Source organism: Mustela erminea, chromosome 4 (assembly GCF_009829155.1).
Source record: "Mustela erminea isolate mMusErm1 chromosome 4, mMusErm1.Pri, whole genome shotgun sequence".
In the NCBI taxonomy this organism is placed as follows: domain Eukaryota; kingdom Metazoa; phylum Chordata; class Mammalia; order Carnivora; family Mustelidae; genus Mustela; species Mustela erminea.
Window position 1 is genome coordinate 141,448,430 of NC_045617.1, and position 23,010 is coordinate 141,471,439.

Genomic DNA, 23,010 nt, shown 5'->3' on the forward strand with positions numbered 1-23,010 from the left:
TAAAAAAGATTTATTTATTTGAGAGAGAGAGTGTGAGTGACCAGGAGTCAGGGAGAGAAGTCAGGAAGAGAGAGAAGGAGACTCCACGCTGAGCAGAGAGCCTGATCTGGGACTCCATCCCAGGACCCCAAGATCATGACCTGAGCCAAAGACAGATGCTTAACCAACTGGGCCACCCAGGCGCCGCTAACAGGAAGAAATTCCCAACACTGACTTAGGATCATTCCTTTTGAGGGGGCACCAGCGTCCCGGGACGAATGGTTCCCCGGTCAGTGGGGAGTCTGCTTCTCCCTCTGGTCCTCACCTCGCTCTCATGCACGCACACGCCTTCTCTCAAACACACAAATAAAATCTTTAAAAAAAAAATTCTTTTCTGTTACATGTATTGTGAATGTGATGGGGTGATTGATGTGTGCAAAACCCATGTTACATGTGAACAAAGTCATTTAGTAATGCTTGAAGGAACGAGTCCCCTTGCCCCATAAAAAGGCTAAGTTTATTTTACAGCAAGGGGTAACGTTTACATTTTGTAAGAAATATAATTTTAAAGCTAATGTCAGGTTTGCACATTAAGGATGCGAGAGAGTATTTACGTTTCTTTTTCCCGTTACCGAAGAGAAAAATGACTTCGGTGCAGAAAGCAGAAGAAAGCCTTCGGGTCTCTGTCCTTAACTCTGTCTTCCTCCAGTACAGCTCTATTAACTGGGAAGAGGCTCTAATTACACAGTTCATCTTTGCAGCAGCTTCAACAAATTCAGTTTAAAATCAGATTAAATTCTTGTGCGTCCAAACCCATAATTTAGACTCTGCTGAACTTTTAAAAGAATGCTTAGCCATTTTTTTTCCTCCAACCACAATTTGATATAATTTCCTTAAAAAGCAAGAAAGTTGTGCCACAGTCACAGGTCCCAGACTTAGTTGTTTCGGGACTGTTTCTGACGCTGGGAGGAATGAAGTGGATAGCCACATACGATTTCCTTTTTTCCTGGGTGGCCAGAAGCAGGGCTGGAACCCTTAGGGGTGAGTCTTAACTCAGAGGAAGAGCTTCAGAGGGTGGGATCCTCTGTCTTTCGTCTGAGCATTTCCTTGGCTCTTTGATTTCTATGGTCTCTTCCCCTCCCCCATCTCCTCCCCATTTTTTTGGTCATACAATTAAAATTTAATTTTAATTTTATTTTTTAAAGATTTTATTTATTTATTTGACACAGACTGAGAGATCACAAGTAGGCAGAGAGGCGGCAGAGAGAGAGGGGGAGGCAAGCTCCCCGCTGAGCAGAGAGCCCAAAGCGGGACTCGATCCCAGGACCCTGGGATTATGACCCGAGCCGAAGGCAGAGGCTTTAGCCCACTGAGCCACCCAGGCGCCGCCATTTTTTTTTAATTGGGTAATATTTGGATGTAATCTGAACTTTGGGAAGACATTTTCTTTGGATTCAGTCCATTGGGACTACTTTTTTTTTTTCCTCTGTTTTTATACTGTATTCATCAGGAAAACCTTCAGTGTGTGAAGTACATAAAAGTATTCAATTATCTCAGGTTCCTTCTTGAGTCATTTTAGCTGGAGAGTTTCTCTTCCTTTTGCTGCTTAGAGCAAAGGGAAGGGGGGGCTCTGGCTGAAGTCGTCGTGAGAGGCAATCCGCTGTCGTCCCACAGCAGAGCACGCGGAGAACATAAAGAGGCAAGGAATTGGTTAAGGTATGGAGCTGATTTGTAGGGAGGAAATGTGGGCTGGTGATTAAAACCTCAGCCTCGGCATTAGGTAAGCCTCGATCCCAGTCCGGCTCAGCCATCCACTAGCCAGGTAACCTTGATCTCTCTGCGGGGTTTTCGTCTGTAAACCTGATACACACTTTCAGGACATACTGGAGGACTAAAGAGCTATTGTGGTGCCTAGCACAATTTCAGTCTTAACTAAATGGTCCTTTATTCATAAATATTCATGTGTATGCAAAAAGAGAAATAGACATTACAGATGTCTTTTGTCACTGTCTCGTTGAAATCAGGGGGTTGCTTTTCAATGGTGGCTGCTGGGTGGCTCAGTTGGTTACACGTCTGCCTTCTGCTTTCCTGGAATCGAGCCCCTGAGGAGCTTTTCCCTCTGCCTGCTGCTCCCCCTGCTTGTGTGCTCCCTCTCTCTCTCTGTCAAATAAATAAAATATTTTTAAAAAATTTTATTTATTTATGTGTGAAATAAGGGCTGGGAGAGAAGGAGAAGCAGGCTTCTCTCCAGGCAAGGAGCCCAGTGACCCCAGGGCCCTGGGATCATGACCTGAGCTGAAAGCAGGTGCTTCACTGACTGACCCATGCAGGCACCCCAATAAATAAAATCTTTTAAAAAAATAAAGGAATCAGATGGATATTGGTTTCAGTATGGAAGGTACTCAGGGATAAGGAGATTTGACATGACATTCACTAGTATGGATATATCAAAGGCAATTTCCCTGCCTCCTGCCTGGTGACCTCTTCCTTGTCCTCTAAACCCGGCTCTTTATCCCTTTCCTTGATCCTCTAGATGGCAATGGCTCTTTCCTTTGCATTTCCTTTGGACCAGGACCACTGTTTCTGTTGTTACCTCGATCTCAGGGTTCCTACAGTCTTCCCTTTCTGGGCTCTGAGCATTTTGAGAGAGGGATTGTTTTAATCATATTTACCCACAGCATGTCCTCCTATTGTCTAGCACAGGACCTGGCACAGTGGTAACGATTAACTATGACTCAGATTGAAATGTATTGAACTGAATTACGTCGAATCCCTGTGTAGAAAACAGGGCCATGTGCACATATTTGGGGCTCGCAGACTACTCCCTAGGTCCGCGAGGGCTCTCATTTTATAGCCTCACTTTGGGTTCCAGGACCCCAGTCTTGGCTTTGCATCAGACTGTCCATCACACCTGATGGCACTCAGGGTGCCGTCGTCATGGCGGACGGACAGTGTGGTGAGATTCAGGGGCTAGCAGGTGTCAGGTTTCTTGAGGTTTTACGGTGGCGTGGCTGTTCTTTAGGATAGGAACTGTCACGGGGTTCAGTCTGCTGAAATTAAGAGAAGATCACCAGTGTGACATTCCAGGAATAACGTACTTGAGTACGAGGTCAAGAACTGGGCTCAGATGTCGTGGTTCTCCTGGTGAGGCCGTTAGAATGGACAGATAACTTGTTTTCAACTCGCCAGTACTGGTGTGTCTCTATTTGTAACCTCTGCTGAGGCACGGGTTGACTTTTGGGTCTGTAGTATCTTTTTCAAGAAAATGGGAATAAGTCATTGCACGTACAGTGGCAAGTCAAAAATAAAACCGAGAGTGGTATCTTTACATATGAAAGATCCCTATGTTTGAGCCCTTTTTATACAGTCGGCATATACGTGCAACATCGAAGTGCGGATTTCTTTTTTTTTTTAAGATTTTATTTATTTATTTGAAAGACAGAGATCACAAGTAGGCAGAGAAGCAGGCAGAGAGAGAGAGGGGGAAGCAGGCTCCCTACTGAACAGGAGCCCGATGTGGGGCTCAATCCCAGGACCCTGGGATCATGACCTGAGCAGAAGGCAGAGGCTTTAACCCACTGAGCCACCCAGGCGCCCCAAAGTGCAGATTTCTTTCCAGTATTTTGGTATTCTCTAGAGGGAGACATTATTATTATTTTTAAAATTTATTTATTTATTTATTTAATTGAGAGAGAGCGAGCAAGAGTGTTAGTGCACGCAAGGGTCAGGAGGGGCAGAGGGAGAGAATCTCCAGCAGACTCCCCGCTGAGCACAGAGCCTGATGTGGGGCTGTGGGGCTCCATCTCAGGACCCTGAGGTCATGACCTCAATCCCAACCAAGAATAATTCACTTAATGGACTGAGCCCCCCAGGTGCCCCAGGAGGCATTATTTAAATATATGTCTTTGTACTTGTAATTCTTTACTCCCTATTTAGCGAATGAGTCTATGTTTCTTACCTTACTCAGGAATTGACTTAGAACTCCTCCCTGGCCATGACTTTTTAAGGGCGGGACAGGAGGCACGGCCTGCCATGGGTCCAATGTACAATGGTCCATTGTCTGGGTAACTGTTCTTAATATTTTTTTAGGATTTATTTATTTATTTTGGAGAGAGTGCGAGCAAGCTTGAGCTTAAGCGGGGGAGTGGGGGTGGGCAGAGGGAGAGGATCTTCAACAGGTTCCCAGCTGAGTGTGGAGCCCAGCTCAGGGCTCCATCCCAGGACCCTGAGGTTATGACCTGAGCTGAAATCAAGAGTTGGCTGCTTCACGGACTGACCCACCCCGGTGACTCATGTGTAATTATAAGACAATAATAAAATCAACTAAAAGCTAGTCTGCTTTTTTTTTTTTTTCCTGGTTTGCTTTTAATATCACCATGCAGTGACAAATCTAAACAAATGTCACCAATAAAATACACTTCCTTGAAAAAACTTTTTTTGGCCCAAGTTCTAAACAGTTACTGTGGTTACCATTCCATGTTACTAATAGTTATGTAAACTGCGAATAGGCACATTTGTATTACTTACTCTTTCATATACATTATTTCCATGTGGCGGTTAATTTGAAGAACTCCTACTTAAACATCGAGCTATTGCATTCCCTTTTTTTTTTTTTTTTTAAGATTTTATTTATTTATTTGACAGACAGAGATCACAAGTAGGCAGAGAGGTAGACAGAAAGAGGGGAGGAAGCAGGCTCCCTGCTGAGCAGAGAGCCCGATGCGGGGCTCCACCCCAGGACCCTGGGATCATGACCTGAGCCGAAGGCAGAGGCTTTAACCCACTGAGCCACCCAGGCACCCCTGCATTCCCTTTTAAAAAATCTTTTATTTTTTTTTAAGATTTTATTGGTTTATTTGAGAGAGAGAGAGAGAGAGAGCGTGCACACAAGCAGGGGGAGGGGCAGCGGGAGAGGGAGAAGCCACTTACCAGGTGCCCCCTGTTTTTTTGTTGCTGTTGTTTGTTTTAAATAATGAACATTTATGGGGCGCCTGGGTGGCTCAGTGGCTTAAAGCCTCTGCCTTCGGCTCAGGTCATGATTTCAGAGTCCTGGGATCGAGCCCCGCATCAGGCTCTCTGCTCAGCAGGGAGCCTTGTTCCCCCTCTCTCTGCCTGCCTTTCTGCCTACTTGTGATCTCTCTCTGTGTCAAATAAATAAATAAATCTTAAAAAAAAATAGTGAACATTTATGGCACCTGATCAGGTGTTGTGGGTTCAAGCCCCACATTGGGTACAGAGATTACTTGAAATTTCAAGCAACGAAATGCTGCAAATGGCAAGGGTTCTGGGTTTTTTTTTTTGTTGTTGTTGTTTTTTAAGTAGGCTCCACATCCAGCATGGAGTCCAGTGTGGGGCTTGAACTCATGACCTTGAGATCAGGACCTGAGCTGAGATCAGGAGTTGGATGCTTACGTGACTGAGCCACACAGTCCTCCCAAGAGGTCCAGTTTTTATTTGTAAGTGTAAATTTTAGTTTACATGTGACATTTTATTGAGTTTGAATACCGACTTTGGAATTAAAATTTATTTTACTTTTAAAATTCCTGTTTTATTTATTTGTGAGAGAGAGAGTGCTACAGAGGGAAAGGCAGTGGGATGGGGCAAAACAAGCTCCCTGCTGAGCAGGGAAGCTCGGTCCCAGGAGCAGTGGGGCTCGATCCCAGGACCCTGAGATCATGATCTGAGCCAAAGGCAGACACTTAACTGACTGAGCCACCCAGGTGCCCATAAAATCCAGAAAAATGCCATGTTATATCAAAATGATAATTTTTAGTAGTTAACCTAAACTGTCACTTTTTCAGATGCTTTATTTTTATTGAAACTAGCTTGTTTGGTTACTATAATATTATTATGCATAGAAAAATTAATATTCATCATTCATATATAAAGATAGGCTGATCTATAGATATAAGGTTTTCTCTCTTTATTCCAAAAATACATTAAAGTCACTCAAGGGCATTGGTCCATCACTTTTCTCTCTGTTTTGAATTTTCTTTTTTATTCTTTATTATTGGCACAACGCTGAGTTAAGTAAAATAAAAGTGAATCTGCCTGTGTTTTTTTTGTCATCACGGTTATTATGTTGCATTTTGCGATTATCACTGAGAATGGTTTTGTCATGTAGAGAAGTGGTGTTGGATGACTTAGCCCGGCGTGAACCCTCTAGGTAGGTTATTGCTTCTGGGATAATTCCCACATAAACTCTACCATCGCTAATAATTTCCTCTGTGCTCTGCACTTAGTTAAATAAGCACATCCTGCTTCTATATAACGACATGTTCCTGAAAAGCTGGTGTGTAATCAGGATCTTTGGAAAACAGGTATTTAAAATCTGTTCTTTCAAACATACAAGTTATCTAGTTTTTCCCCTGCCATGCTTATATATACCCCATTTCCCTTTTTTCTCTCCAAAACAAAGAGGAAGCAGCTTTGCTTTTTTTTTTTAAGATTATATTTATTTATTTGAAAGAGAAAGAGCATGAGCAGGGGGAGGGGTGGAGAACCAGACTCCCCACTGAGCAGGAAGCCTGGTGTGGGGCTCGATCCCAGGATCCTGGGATCCTGACCTGAGCTGAAGGCAGATGCTCAACTGACCCAGCCACCCAGGAACGCTTTCAAGGGATACTCTGTACTCTGTGTTCTGAGCAAAGAACATGAGATGCTTTTCTGATAGAGACAAAGCTCCTTTTAGCTCTGAAGCAACTTTGTTCCAGCCTCACCTGTCCTCCCCGGACTTAGACTTCGCTTCCTCTAACCCTAAAGTCACAGCCGTCATCTTCCCCAGCTACAAGCAAAACAGCCCATGAGGCCAAAGAGGAAGACACTTCTGGTTTAGGGAAACCAGAAATTCACAACTTTGTTTGCTCTGTTTAAACATCTCCAGAAATGGTTCTGTTTTATCTGAAACCTTGACACACTCTTTGGCTACTGCATTTGCTGCGATGAGCGTATCTATGACGGAGTCTGGGGACGTGGTCGATGGACCCACATTGGGCCCAGGCACAGCATACGTGCTTGGACATACTGGTTAAATGAATGAGCTCCTCGGACTGAAGGTTAACACTAACCAGGAATTTCTGAATGTCCCTTAGCCATTCTTAAGGAGCAGCAGCAAATTCTTTGGGTCTCTTCATATCCATGGGATGTATTTACTTGCGAGTTTCCCGAATGTATTTACAGAAGAGCTCTTTTAATAGAAGAGTTTGGGCCAAGCCTCTCTGTAATTCGTTCAGTTAATTCCAATATGCAAAAGATACCTATGATGGGATGACAGTGTGCTTCATACTGCCGAAGGCTGGCTAGACGCCCCTGTCCATTCATTTTTCCCTGGCACGGGCGACACCTCCCTGTCCTATGGCATCTTCCCACAGAACCTACTTTCGGTTGGATGACAGTCATTCGTAATCAGATACGCTCATCGCAGCAAATGCAGTAGCCAAAGAGTGTGTCACGGTTTCAGATAAAACAGAACCATTTCTGGAGATGTTTAAGCAGAGCAAACAAAGTTGTGAATTTCAGGTGAGCGGAGAGGGTGGGGGGCATTTACTGGGTCTTTCTGGAGAAGGAATTCTGGCTTTTAGCATTAGAAAGGCCAGGCTTCCATATAAATCCTGGCTCCTTCATCTCTTGGCTAGGTGATTTGGGGTGAATGACGGACCTCTTTGACACTTTGTTCTCATCTCAAAAATGGGGATAATAATCCCAGTTGACAGGGTTGTTGTTTGAATCAAGTAGGTCAATGGATGGTAAATTGCTCAACACATAGTAGGCTCTTCTTTTTTTTTTTTTTTTAAAGATTTTATTTATTTATTTGAGAGAGAGAGAGAGAGCCTGAGAGGAGAGAGGTCAGAGGGAGAAGCAGACTCCCCGCCGAGCAGGGAGCCCGATGTGGGACTCGATCCCATGACTTTAGGATCATGACCTGAGCCAAAGGCAGTCACTTAACTAACTGAGCCACCCAGGTGCCCCCGTAGTACGCTCTTTTAACTGGCAGGCGTCATTATGATCTTTTGGGCCATTTGAAGCTTCTCTGAAGCCTCATCCCATGGGAGAGTTTCTGCCTAGAGAGCTGATTCAAAGCACTGGGTTTCCCTGCAGGAAGTTGGAAAAGTCTTATTGAAAAGGGTGTGCAGGCACTTGGGGATTATTACTCTGGGTGTTCGTTTTATTATTTGCTTCCCATAGGTTGTTTTATTGCTCTTAAACCATCTCCCTTCGGATTTATTGGCTTCTCTTCCAGTATATATGATGCTGATCCCTGAATAATTTCAAGGTTAAAGGGATAATGCATTCAGTTTGGAGGCAGGAATGTCTCTCCAAAAGAGGGTCAGAGTTTGCCATTTAACGATGAGGATGGTTTTATGTAGGGTCACAATAAACATAAGAAAATATTGTTTTGGATGAGCATTGGACATTTACATATACAAGGTCTGGTGACTACCCCAAGGGAGATGCAGAATCGCAACTTGAATATGGGTTAAAATATGAGCCTCAACTTGCAAGGGAGAGAAAGGCCATTACTTTCCCTCATATGAAAGACCCGGACTGAAATAGCAAGGAACTTTAAAAGCTTCTGATTGAAAAATCCTAAGAAGGTGAGCCTGGTTATTTATTTAACCCTTTAATCCCCTGTATTTAATTCCTTTGGGCTAAATTCCTCAAGAAAGTAATTTCCAGGGGAGCCTGGTTGGCTCAGTTGGTTGAGCGTCTGACTCTTGGTTTCAACTCAGGTCGTGATCTCAGGGTCGTGAAACTGAGCCCGGCACTGGGTTCCTCACTCAGTGAGGAGTCTGCTTGAGATTCTCTCTCTCACCTCTGCTCCCCCCAACCAGTGCTCCCCCTTTAAAAACAAAAAGTAATTTTCACATTAAATTAAACACTTAGACTCTGGTGTCCATTTTTTTTTAATTTTTAAATTTTTTTAAAATTAACATATAATATGTTATTAGCCCCAGGGGTATAGATCTGTGAACCGTCAGGCTTACATACTTCACAGCACTCACCATAGCACACAACCTCCCCAGTGTCCATAAGCCAACCATCCTCTCCCTACCCACCTGCCCCCCAGCAACACTCAGTTTGTTTGGTGAGTTTAAGAGTCTCTTACGGTTTGTCTTCCAGTGTCCATTTTTAAAGAACAAATACAGGAGTTGAGAAAACCATTTAACTTGCTTGTGTCAGTTTTTTTCTCTATAAAGTGAGGGAGCTGTGTGGGTGCTCAGAACTTTGCCTCACAGGCTAATGCTTGAACCTCCGTCAGTCACTCCATATCCTTTAAAGGAAGGTTAACTGGCTTCTGGAAGATTCTGTACTTCTCTTTGTAAAAATGTTTAATTTTTTTTTATTTCCGTAAGTAATCTCTAAGACCAACCTGGGGTTCAAACTCATGACCCCGAGGTCTTGAGTCACATGCTCTACTGACTGAGCCAGGCAGGCATCCCAAGATCGTATATTTATAATATTCCAAGGGAAGCCATCATTCAGGCTTTTATACATGGGTTTAAAAAGGCAGCAAGAGAATTTTGATTTTTCATTCCTTTTTGTTTTCTTATCAACCAGCAATTGGTGCCTCTTCACTGAAGTTCAGTAAATGGCTTATTTCCAATGAGTTTTTCTGGGTGGCTTTTTTGGGTGGTTGTGCTTTGCTCTGGTAGAATGTGCTTTTTCTTTTCTGTTTTTTTTTTTTAAAGATTTTATTTATTTATTTGACAGAGAGAGATCACAAGTAGGCAGAGAGGCAGGCAGAGAGAGAGGAAGGGAAGCAGGCTCCCTGCTGAGCAAAGAGCCTGATGCGGGACTCAATCCCAGGACCCTGAGATCATGACCCGAGCCGAAGGCAGCGGCTTAACCCACTGAGCCACCCAGGCGCCCCCCCCCGCCTTTTTTTTTTTTAAGAATTTCCTTTCTTCCCTCTCTGGAAATTACTTATTTATTTATTTATTTATTTATTTGACGGACAGAGATCACAAGTAGACAAAGAGGCAGGCAGAGAGAGAGGAGGAAGCAGGCTTCCCGCTGAGCAGAGAGCCCGATGCGGGGCTCGATCCAAGGATCCTAGGATCACGACTTGAGCCGAAGGCAGAGGCTTTAACCCACTGAGCCACCCAGGCGCCCCTCCACAGGAGGTTTAAGGTAACCCTGTAATGCAGGTCTCCGTTTCCTCGGAGTCCGTACATTTCGGCTCCGTGATTCTTCACGGGAATTCTAACAGTACATTCTGCCCCAAGTTTTCCTAGACAAGTGTCATTAAGTCACACAGCTCTCTATGTGTCTTCCTTTCAACTAAATAAGGTGTAAGTGCCAGATGACTGTGAATGTAGAGAGACGGTGAGTGTGTGCTTGAGGCCTAATTACAGTCCTTTTTTTTTTTTTTTTAAGATTTTATTTATTTATCTGACAGAGATCACAATTAGGCAGAGAGGCAGGCAGAGAGAGAGGAGGAAGCAGGCTCCCTGCTGAGCAGAGAGCCCGATGCGGGGCTCGATCCCAGGACCCTGGGATCATGAGCTGAGCTGAAGGCAGAGGCTTTAACCCACCGAGCCACCCAGGCGCCCCTCACAGTCCTATCTTATTTGTGGTTTTAGGCAAGGATGGTTCACAAATGCATATACGTTTTATTTTTACCTTAGGCAAGTTCCATTCTTTTTGCCAGTGTTTACTGAGCCTCTGAGACTTTGTTCTGTTCCATGAAGAGTATGAGATATGTGGGGGGTGGGGGACCTAGAAAAAGTCCCCCCCACCCCCACAATTGTCATAGTTAAGTGAGACAGAGACATAGAAAATACCCAATGCAAATTGCTCTCAGAGAGATTTGTCCAACTGGTCATTTCCTTAAGCTAATAGGTGTTTTCAGAACATTTTTTTGGTGGGGGCTGGGTGGGGGGCATGTGCCAGGGAAAGAATTCACTAGGTTTGTTGCTCATGGGCACGCACAGATAATTCTTAGAAACAGCTTGTTTTTTGTCTGGTTTGTCTGAGGACGTAGCAAACACTTGGTGTGGCTAGCTTTGACCGTGCAATGGGTTGCAAGCAGGTATCGCCTTGTTTGCCGGAACGCATCCAGGAGATTTTGGCCTTACAGTGTACAAAGGTCAGTGTATGTTTTTAGATGCAACGTACTAAGGATGGGAAATGTGAGTGTAGTCTGCCTTGAAACAATGATGAATTATAAATGCTTCCAGCTCTTACTGCTTGGACTCAGGAGGTAAAACACAAACAACCCCCCCCCCAAAACTTGGACCATTAATTTGCCTTATGTATGTGTTTAGCCCTACATGCCCGGAGAAATAAAACACATAATGGAAGGTTTGAAAAATAATAAACTCCTCAATCAGCTTCAATTAGGCTCTTCTCCTTTTTTTCTTTTCCTGTTGGTCATGGTTGTTTTGCAGACTTGCTGATAAATCATGGTAGGAGCTCAGGGAGGAAGGAAGGAGGTGTAGGACAATCTTAAGCATTCATTATTTTTTTTTTTAAGATTTTATTTATTTATTTGACAGGGAGAGAGATCACAAGTAGGCAGAGAGGCAGGCAGAGAGAGGTGGGGAAGCAGGCTCCCTGCTGAGCAGAGAGCTCTATGCGGGGCTCAATCCCAGGACCCTGAGGTCATGACCTGAGTTGAAGGCAGAGGCTTTAACCCACCGAGGCACCCAGACGCCCCTAAATATTCGTTTATTCTTATTATTTATCGCCTTTAATGAAAATCATTGCTTTGCTTGCTTCCTTTTGTTCATTGGACCTTCTTGTAGGCTTTATTACACTTTGTTGCCTTATCTAGTGTCCTCACTCCTGGGGTCTATGACGTTCCTCACACCTAACTCACTTGTTCTTGAGGTTGAATAGGAAGACATTTGTCATGGAAACCCATGCCTTCCCATCCCTACTTCGGTTAAGAATGGGATTCATGGGACGCCTGGGTGGCTCAGTTGGTTGAGCAGCTGCCTTTGGCTCAGGTCGTGATCCCAGGGTCCTGGGATCGAGTCCCGCATTGGGCTCCTTGCTCGGCGGGGAGCCTGCTTCTCCTTCTGTCTCTGCCTGCCTCTTTGTGTGCCTGTGCTCGCTCGCTCTCTCTCCCTCTGTCTCTGACAAATAAATAAATAAAATTTTTTTTTTTAAAGATTTTATTTATTTATTTGACAGACAGAGATCACAAGTAGGCAGAGAGGCAGGCAGAGAGAGAGGGGGAAGCAGGCTCCCTGCTGAGCAGAGAGCCCGATGCGGGGCTCGATCCCAGGACCCTGGGATCATCACCTGAGCTGAAGGCAGAGGCTTTAACCCACTGAGCCACCCAGGCGCCCCTAAATAAATAAAATCTTAAAAAAAAAAAAAAAAAAAGAGTGGGATTCGTTTACCTGCAGAGTTTTTTTCTACCTCTCAGATCCAGTTAATGTCTTTGGGCTCAGACCTGTGGGCAGCCCACCTGAAAAGACTGAAGACCTTGTGTTCTAGAAACTTCCTAGACGTCCCATTCTCAGTCTCTCTGGGACTTGTCTGCGTCTCTGAGTCTCTGCTTGCTTTTAGACCCTTTCTGTTCAGCTGTTTAACATGAAGTTCCAATACTGTCAAGACCTCAGTGTCTCCTGTGACCTGGCAGTCGCCCTGGATGTCTGGAGCCTTGGAAACCAGGCACATTTCCTGGTTGCTCTTCTTCTGATGGAGGAAGGATGTTAGGGTTCAAGACCGATGGCCAAGAAAGAATTCTTGAGACGTCTTTGGTGCAAAAAGGTGATTTTATTAAAGGATGGGAACAGGACCCGTGGGCAGAAAGAGCTGCACTGGGGTCATGGGGAGTGGCCCATTATATACTTTCTAGTCGGGAGGGCGTTAAGGAGAGAGTAAGTCTCTAAGGAATTTTGGAAGGCAGGTTTCCAGGACCTTGAGGGGGCTAGCTATTGTTGGGAAAAGGTCATTTATTACCGTCTAATCAAACCTCACTCATGGGACCCTTCAGATGTATATCAGTGGGTCATCTGCTTGGGAGACGATTGCCAACATGTATCTCGCGGGGTAGAAATAAAGGAAGTTTCCGAAAGAATTTTTATGTTAAAGTAGACTGAGAACATCCTGGGTGTTGAGCTAAGGTTGCCTTTTGTCCTTTTGCCCTCATTGAGGCTGTAGAGTCCCTAGAAGATCGTCACTCTGTCTGTTTCAAGGACTTGTCTATGGGCTCTAAGTAGTAAGGAAACGTGACATTTTTTCTTCTTGCTTTGTTCCCCACATCACTTGCCCAGATGTGCCGCTGGGACTGGCGTCATGTGATGTCCCTGACCTTAAAGTTGTCAGAGTTAAAAGCGCTGGATTCTACCCCTTTTTGTCCATCCTGTGCTGCTACTCAGGGAGAAATGTCAGGCGGGACAGAAGGAACTGCCCTGTGTTTCCCTGCAGCAGCTGGAGACGTTGGCGTATCTTTAAAGGCAGCGTCTGTCGTGTCGGTTCTCAAAGTGGGTGGACCTCGCCGTTTGTCCTGGCTTGTTTGGATCTGCCCTGAGAAGCCGAACGTCTGGCTGACAGTCCCGTCCCTTCCCAAGACTGCAGGAAGCCCTGTCCTTTCTCCGAGCCAAAGCTGCCCACGCTTCGCCTCCTTCGCGGACCCTTCGGCGGCCAGCCCTGGTCACTCTCCGCTCAGCCGCCTCTCGCCCAGCGCGCACCCGCACAGCTGGCTCTCTCTGTAGGACCCAGCCGCCAGATCCGCTTGGAAGGGTTCTTTGGCGGCTTTGCGGTTGGGTTTTTTTTTTTTTTTTTTTTTTTGCAAAATACTCTACAACTGTTAACTCTTCCCATTACTGATTGAGGTTAGTGTAGTGTGTCCATGACAATAGGGCTTTGATTTGAGTCTTGAACTAGATGCAATAATATACACAAAGCCCCTAGCCCAGTGCTTGGAACACAAGGTAGGGATTTGGTAAACATGAGTTTCCTTGATTGGATCCTTTCTGTGTTCTTGTTCTGGCAACAAGTGACAGGCAAGGAGGCTCTTCAAACTCTTGTTTGCTGAGCACCCTCGCAGCATTATGGGTGAGAGAGCGGACCTTGGTTCCTCGCTGTCTGGGTCCAGGTTCACCCTCGAGGTGACTTTGGGAGCTTAGGCTACTTCCTTAACCTCTGTGCCTCAGTTTCCTCACTGATGGATTATTAGCACTAAGGAGAGTTCTTACTCCTATCATTGTCGTGAAGATCACATTAGTTAATCTGCTGGTGCTGTTAAGACCACATGCCTGGTACATGGTGCAAAGTCAGTGGGAGAAATTGGTACTTCCATATTACTAATAATATATGAGTTATTCTATTCTGTAGTATATATTAGTTATGTAATTATATTAGTTATCGACGTTGTATTTATTGTATTAGTCATATTAGTAGTAGAAGTGAGGCTAACGATCCACTGTGGTCTTGAGCAGCAGGCTTCTGTCTCTGTCTCTTTGGGACAACCCAGCCCACGAGATGCATGGGATGGGGTCTCTAAAACTTTGGTCGAGAGGTCCATTGTGCTGGAGATGGAAATCTCTGACTCAGCTGTTTCCCAAACCCCATGATAAAAATCACCCGGGGCACTTGTTAGACAAGCGGGCTGGAGGGCCTTGCCCCAGACGGACCTGCTGAATCAGAAACTTCAGGGAGGGGCTTGCAATCTGGTGTCTAACAACCCAGCAAACAGTATCACCTGGAAACGCTAACCATGAATCCCCCAGAACGCTTGAGAAAGCACCGGTGGTGGCGTCTCAGATACTGGACCTTCTGATTTGATTGTTTTAGGGTCTTGGTGTATAGGCATGAGGACTTTTTTTTTTTAAAATCCTTTCACAGAAATGGAATGTGAGCCAGGGTTGAAATCCACTAAAATAGAGAACCAGACTTAAGTCAGTATTTCTCAGGATCGTTTAGGGTGTGGGTTAAAAATGCAGATTAAAAAGTCTCGCCCCATGGGGCACCTGGGTGGCTCAGTGGGTTAAGCCGCTGCCTTCGGCTCAGGTCATGATCTGGGGGTCCTGGGATCGAGTCCCGCATCGGGCTCTCTGCTCAGCAGGGAGCCTGCTTCCCTCTCTCTCTCTCTCTCTGCCTGCCTCTCCATCTACTTGTGATCTCTCTCTGTCAAATAAATAAATTAAAAAAAAAAAAAAAAAAAAAAGGCTCGCCCCAGCCTGCTGAATCCAACTCTGCAGGTAGTGGAGAGGGGGTAGGGGGAGGGACCCCCTGCAATTTGCTTTTTTCTTTTTCTTTTCTTTTCTTTTCTTTTTTTTTTTTTTTGAGATTGTATTTATTTATTTGAGAGATAGAGAGCATGGAGGGGGGGCAGAAGGGGAGTCCTGGCTGAGCAGGGGCTCAATCCCGGGATCCTGAGATCATGACCTGAGCTGAAAGCAGAGGCTTACTTAACCAGCAGAGCTCCCCACACCATTCCCCTGCACCGGTGCCCCCAGAATTTGCATTCTCAACAGACCTTCCAGCTGATTCCTCCGCATGCTGGACTTGGAGAACCAGTCCCGTCCCTGGAAGCGGGTTTTCCCGAAGTAGGCGTGTATGAAAGTGGCCGAACGAATGAAACGGAATCATTCATTCCTTCCTTTCCTGCTGCACCAAACTGTTCGAAGTGTGGTTCTTCATGTACCTCCTGTAAACGCATTACCCGCTTGCCGTTGATTGGCTTAGGGTTTCCAGAGAGCTGTCTCTGCCTCCGTATGCTTTGATTTGACGTGGGGGACACTGATGGGCATTATTGTTGAGTTTCTGTGCGGCCGTACGAACGTGACAGGTCAGACATGGAAACCAGGGGAAAGTCGTTGTCCGATGTGGTTGACCAGTTGGGCAGTTTGTAGTTTGGCAGGGGGCACCTGTGTTCTCAAGGTTCTTGAGAGCTGGAGCTAAAGGGAGAGTGGGAGTGTGCAGGATGGAGCTGTTGTGAGGACCAGGTGCCCTGTTTTCCTCAGATGACCACCTGGCAGGGGGGCGGGAATCTTGTTTGAATTTGCTCCCCACTGCGGCCCCGGGGCCTCACCCCTGCATGGCACTCCCCTGAGACTCCATAAATGGCGTAGCAATGAGAATCTTTTCTATTGCTGCCTCAGCGTAAATGCAGCCCCCCCCCCCCCCAGTAGACCAAGAGAAATAACCATTTCTTTAGAGACTAACTAGGAAAGTTGTACACTCAGGGTTCGGTGCCAGGATGGAGCAGATTCCTTTGGAGGAAAGGACTCCTCGGTCAGCAAAACCAGCTCATAACGTTACTGCAGGCACTTTACTTAGATCTATCAAGAGTCTGTTTTTCCCACCAGAGGTAGGAGGAGGAGATTAAGTGTGGAAAGGTAGATAATAGTCTTTGGAGCGCAGATAAGTGGTGTCCACACAGACCCGTCCTGGGAAATGCTCCAGGGCCAAGGATAAGGCAGTGGCGAGGTACTACTAGTGGGTTTGTCTTTGTCCTGGGAATGGAGGCCTCAGGCAACCAAAGGCTGATGGCATTAAGGAGGTAACCCCTCCTGTGATTTCATCGATATTCAGCTCACCAATAAAATCGGATTCTTTGCTTTCCTCGTATCTTCTTTATACCTTCGCTCTTCAGAATGTGGTCCTTGGACCAAGAGCATTGGCCTGACCTGGGAGCTTGTCAGAAATGCAGACTCCCAGGCCCCTCCCCATCAAAGCCCAGCATGTTGGGTTTGCCTGACAAGGTGGCATTTTGTTTTCTTATATCGTAGTCCCTGGGGTTTAGTTAGGATGAGTCAGCGTCCTTGAGTCTGATTAAGTTCAAGATACTGTTGAAGTAGTTACTGAACCGGTTAGGGGCTGAGGGCAGACTCAGGACAGAGAATTCACCAAGGAAGTGGCACTGAATGGGTGACCAGTTGGCCCTCGTCACATGACCGGCTTTTTAATCGTTTGCTCCCTTTTAATTTCAGCATTGACCCCCACCACAAGTTCCCTCAGATAACCGTCTGGGGCTTATTTCCTTTCTGCACAACGATTTAACCCCTCTTCCTTTCCAACTGCATGAACAAACTTGCTTTGTCTGCTTTGTTGCTGGCCCGGACTCCAGCAATTTCTGGGAGTCCTTCAGTGAGGACAAAAGGAATCTGACCTGTGGAAATTCTACAGGGCACATTTTTCTGTAGATCCTTACTACTATTTTAAAAAATTAACTAAAGTTCATACTTGATTCAGATTTTGCTTTTTACCTCCTGTCCTTTTTTTTTCTGTTCCAGGATCCCGTCCAAGATCCCACATAACATTCAGTCCCCCTCGCTCCTCAGGCTCCTCTGGGTGAAGCGTCTCAGGCTTTCCTGGTTTTTGACGACCTTGACAGTTGGGAGGACGACACTGTCAGGTGTTTTTAAATTGTCCCTCGGCTGGGATTTGGGATTTGTCAGGTGTTTTTCTCATAACTATTCTGGTGCTATGGGTTTTTAGGAGGATGACCAGAGAAAGGTCACTCTCATTACCTCCTGTCAGCAGTACACATGGTCAACATGGCTTGTCACGGCTGATGTGGGCTTGATTACCTGGCTGAGGTAGTGTTTGTGACATTTCTCCACTTCTTTCCTTCCTCCAAAGTGCTCTTTGGAAGGAAGTTACCATGTGTTGTTCACGCTTAAGGAGTGAGGAGTTATGTGGTGTTTCCTTGAGGGGAGAGGACTACCTCAGTGGTCTGGGATGGTTCTGTGTATGAGATTGGACTTTTTGCCATCCTTTATGTATTCAACCATCTATTTTACCAGTATGAACTCATGAACGACCATTTTATTTTATTTTATTTTTTTTAAGATTTTATTTATTTATTTGATAGACAGAGATCACAAGTAGGCAGAAAGGCAGGCAGAGAGAGAGAGGAGGAAGCAGACTCTCACCGAGCAGAGAGCCCGATGCGGGGCTCGATCCCAGGATCCTGAGATCATGACCTGTGCTGAAAGCAGAGGCTTAACCCTCTGAGCCACCCAGGCACCCCATGAACGACCATTTTATGCTTAAGTTAGAATCTAGTAGTGCTTTCTTTTGTGTTCAAATTATAGACATTTTTCAGGTAAATCTTACTGCCCAAAATGGGGGTCGAACTTACAACCCCAAGATTAAGAGTTGCAAGCCCTGTTTCTATTTTGTTTTGTGGTTTTTTTTTTTTGTTTTTTTTTTTAATGTCCATGAGAAACATAAGACTCTGCTGTGGACTGGGTCTAGGCCTGCCTGCAGGCAAAGAAGAGAACTGCTGAACTGGTCTGATTTCAGTGGGGCTGAACGCCAATGAGGAAATTGGTGCCATCTGAAATAATTATCCTTGTATTCGTGTGTTAGAGCTGCCGTGGCCAGGTCCCCCGGAGTGGGTGGTTTTAACACCAATTTGTTTCTCAGTTCTGGAGGCTGGAAGTCTGAAATCAAGATGTCAGTAGGGTTGATTTCCTTTGGAGGTTCCCTCTTGGGTTCTTGGATGGCTGTCTTCTCCCCGTGTCTTCACATGGTCTTCCCTCTGTACAGACCTGTGTCTTAATCTACTCTCCTCCTCCTTCTCCTCCTTCTCCTTTTTAGATTTTGTTTCTTTATTTTAGAGAGAGAGAGCATGGCAGGGAGAGAAGCAGAAGGAGAGGGAGAGGGAGAAGCAGACTCCCTGCTGAGCATGGGGCCTGATGTGGGGCTCGATCTCAGGATGCTGAGTTGATGACATGAGCCGAAGGCACATGCGTAACCAATTGAACCACCCAGGTGCCCCTTAATCTCCTCTTCTTATAAGGACACTAGTCGTATTCTATTAGGGCCTATCCTTATGGCTTCATTTCAACTTAATTACCTTTTCCAAGATCTGGGTCACATTCTGGGTATTGGGGGTGAAGATGTTAACATATGAATTTTGGGGGAATCAGCTTATAACACTCTTAATGGAGTCTCAGATAGATGCACATTTCCCCCAGACATTGACTAGAAGAGGCAAGCACGGGTCATGCTCTGTAGCATGTCTTCCTAACACTACCATCAGCGCTGTGAGACAGCAGTGGGTGTCCTCCAGAATGGTTTGAAACATTGGCAGTTAGGGGTGGGGATTTGGAATCAGTCTCTTTGCAATGAGAATGCTATGGTTAGGGCCCAAAACCATGGGCAGCATGAAACCACTGGTGCCTGAACAGGTATAGGATAGGGAGAGGAGTTGCAGGGCCAGCTGTATACAGTAGGTAGTATGACACTGAAATAGGAAATTTACGGCGACCTACTTTCTGTGCAACATGGTTCTGCCCATTCTCGAAAGGCTTCTTGCTTTAGTTGCTCCACTGCACACAAAGTCTCTAAGAATGGCCTCGGGATCAAATATATGTAAGAAAATTGGGTGATTTATATTTCAAGAGTGACTGCCTCTTTGTATACCTGCTATTCAATGGATTGTGGAAGAATTTCAGTCTCTATTTTTAGCCGAGGGATATATTAAAAAAGACCCGGCCCGATGCGTACCTTACCCAGAAGGGGTGTGGGTATTGTGCACTGAATGCACGTCCCTTGATCTGAAACCCAGCCTGTGAAGCAAACGGAGCCCATTGTGACATGTCCGACAACAGATCCTGCTGGGGCGTCTGGCTAGGGGGGTGCCAGAGTTTATTTAACTAACTGTGGCAGACAATGACGGTGTCGAGTTTTAGAACTTTGTGTTTCCTCTCACTCTTGTTTTCTGAGGCCAATAATGATTTGGGACACCATAGGGCAATGAGGTTGATTCAAGCAAAAGAGAGCAAGATGGAAAGGAGGGAGCCCAAGCTACGTGGCTGATTTATTAATCTGGGCAGAGATGACAAGGTACCTTCCCAAATTCCATTTTTGACTTTTTTAGCAACAGAACCTTAGCCCTGTGACAAGCTACACTTGCCTGCCCCCATTGCAGCCAACGGCCATGTGATCATGTTCCAGCCAATAGAAGATCAGCATTTAGAAACTTCCAGAAGGGCTGTCCAAAAGGAGGGGCACAATGTTCTTTTGTTCTTTCTCTTTCCCTCCTCCTTCTAGTCTTGAATATGATGGAGTTGCCGCTGGCATCTTGGACCAGGAAGTGTGTGTGTGTGTTTTTTAAGATTTTATTTATTTATTTGACAGAGAGACACAGCAAGAGAGGGAAGAAATACAAGCGGGGGGAGTGGGAGAGGGAGAAGCAGACTTCCTGCCAAGCAGGGACCCTGATGCGGGGCTTGATCCCAGGACCCTGGGATCATGACCAGAGCTGAAGGCTTAATGACTGATGCTTAATGACTGATGCTTAATAACTGAGCGACCCAGGCGCCCCCCCTTCCCTTTCTTTATTTAAAAAGATTTTATTTATTTATTTGAGAGAGAGAGAGGGCTTGAGGGGAGAGAGCAGGGGTGAGGGGCAGAGGGACTGGGAATAGCGGGCTTGTTGCTGAGCAGGGAGCCCAACCAGGGGCTTGATCCCAGGACTCTGAGATCATGACCTGAGCTGAAGGCAGACACTTAACTGTCTGAGCCACCCAGACACCCCCAGGAAGTGGTCTTAAAAGCAGAACCCTGACACAGGATTGTAGAGCAGGGAGAGAGAATGCGCTCAGGCCCTCGATGACTCCAGGAGCTGTAATAGGTGCACTAGTATGGGACGACTTTAAAAAAAAAGTCATTTTTAATATGAAAGAGGAAAAAAAAGCACTTTTGTCTTAAGATATTGTTATTTTTTCCTTTATATGCAGTCAAACCTAATTCTTAATGAAACTTGGGTATCCATTAAAATTTTTTTTTTAAAGATTTTATTTATTTATTTGACAGACAGAGATCACAAATAGGCAGAGAGACAGGCAGAGAGAGAGAGAGAGGGAAGCAGGCTCCCTGCCGAGCAGAGAGCCCGACTCGGAGCTCGATCCCAGGACCCTGGGATCATGACCTGAGCCGAAGGCAGAGGCTTTAACCCACAGAACCACCCAGGGGCCCCTCCATTAGAATTGTTTAGGGAATCTATTTAAATATACTAGTCCCTGACTCCGGGGACCTGGATTTTATTGCTTTAGCAAAAAAAGACAGACAAGAGTTGTTCTTAGAAAGTACACTTAGGTGGGGCCATGATCTCAGGGTCCTCGGATCGAGTCCCGCATCGGGCTCCCTGCTCACGGGGAGCCTGCTTCCCCCTCTCTCTCTCTCTGCCTGCCTCTCTGTCTACTGTGATCTCTCTCTGTCAAATAAATAAATAAAATCTTAAAAAAAAAAAGAAAGTACACTTAGGTGATTCTAACATGTGACCTGGGTAGAGAACCACTGTCAACTTATGCTCTGTCTCTCTAACTAACTACTGTGTTTTAAGAATTGTGATTTCTGGTATCACTGGGGCACTTGTTCTGTTTTCGTAGCTCTGTTAGGGAAAGGAGCAGTACTAAGGGTAACCTAAAAGAGCTCATTTGAAACAGTTCCTATTTTAGCTATTGTAAACTATCTGGGGGACTAGAATGTAGACATCAACATACTCCGAGAACCCGGAAAGCCTCATAACGATGACAGTATCCAAGACGGAAACATCCCGTGCCTTTATTTCTCAGGAAAGAGCGAAACTTGAGCTTGTCACACTTCCTTTCCCTTTACCACATTCAAGCATACTTCCGCTGGGGACCGCAAAGAGCTTAGCCACAGAGTGCAGGGAGGCAAATCGTTCCTTTAAAGCTGAGCAGTACCGGAGCTGGGTTGAGGGAGAACAAGGACAGCTTTAGATTTTTATTTTCCATCAATACTATCGATGCTTAGTTCCCTGAGCAGCATTGATGAGGATGAAATCCCAATGCAATTTCTCCGAATACCAACTCTACCTATTTGACCATGATGTCTCCCTTCCCTAGAGTGTTATTTTAGTTTCGGTCCTTTTTTCAAGGTTGTAAGCCTGCTAACCCCTCGTTTTATTGTAGAAGGCATAGTAGAAACATTGTGACTTGTGGACCGATGTCTAATATTCCTGGCTGTGCTTGTCAACAGCAAGGTCAGTTTTTGTCTTGTGGTGAGCGAAGTTTCAGGTGTGACTGTGGTGTCAAAACTCCCCCTCCTCCCAGTTTCTTTGGGGTTATTTACTACCAGTTTTCTTTTCTTTTTTTTTTTTTTTTAAAGATTTTATTTATTTATTTATTTATTTTGTCAGAGAGAGAGAGAGAGCAGAAGTAGGCAGAGAGGCAGGCAAAAGCAGAGAGAGAAGCAGGCTCCCTGCTGAGCAAGGAGCCCGATGTGGGGCTCAATCCCAGGACACCAGGATCATGACCTGAGCTGAAGACAGGTGCTTAACCGACTGAGCCACCTGGGCATTCCTACTATCAATTTTCAACACGAATTTGAGAGTGAGAAGAAGTAAGTAACCGAGTGGTGTGTGTAATCAATAGGACTGTGAATGATGGAAGAAAGTTAACATAATGTGTTTTATTCTTTTGATAGCAGTTTCCATCTGAGCATCTTAGCGTTTTGGAAATAATGAGCATTAAATGACAATGAGTGTATTATTACATTAGAAATAAATAGTAGGTTAGAAATATACCGAGAGGCGAAAGTGACTTTGTGGGAACTGTGGGTTTTACCAGCATAGGCCAAGGGAATATGAGGAGGTTTGACATCCTGTACATGAGGTAATAGGCAGATAGACCTTGGTGCTGTGGTCCATGAACCAGCCCCAGACTCTCTCAGTCATGATCCGGGAGCTCCTGGGGAGTACTGTCTTAGACAATCACCCACAGATGGGAGAGCCTTTGTGGAAGTCCAAGGGTTCAGAGAAGTTTTAGCATATTGTTGGGGTAAAAACATTCAAGTTTGGACACATTATATAATGATAAAGAGGTCATTCATCAGGGAGATGTAACAGTTATAAATATATATGCATCCACAATCAGAGCACCTAAGTATATTTAGCAAATCCTAACAGATCTGAAGGAGGAAACAGACAACAATACAATAGCAGTAGAGGACTCAGTACTCCACTTAATGGATAGACAGATCCATGAGACAGAAAATCAACAAGGGAACATTGGACTGAACCATCCTTTAGACCAAGTGCACCTAACAAACATATATAGAACAGATGGTCCAACAGATGGAATACATATTCTT

General features: G+C 45.3%; 1 protein-coding gene across 1 annotated transcript in view; it reads left to right on the forward strand.

Moving 5' to 3' along the window:
• Positions 1-23,010, forward strand: part of RNF144B (ring finger protein 144B) — a 170,172-nt gene that overhangs the window by 40,570 nt on the left and 106,592 nt on the right. The gene's annotated exons all lie outside the window — the stretch shown is intronic.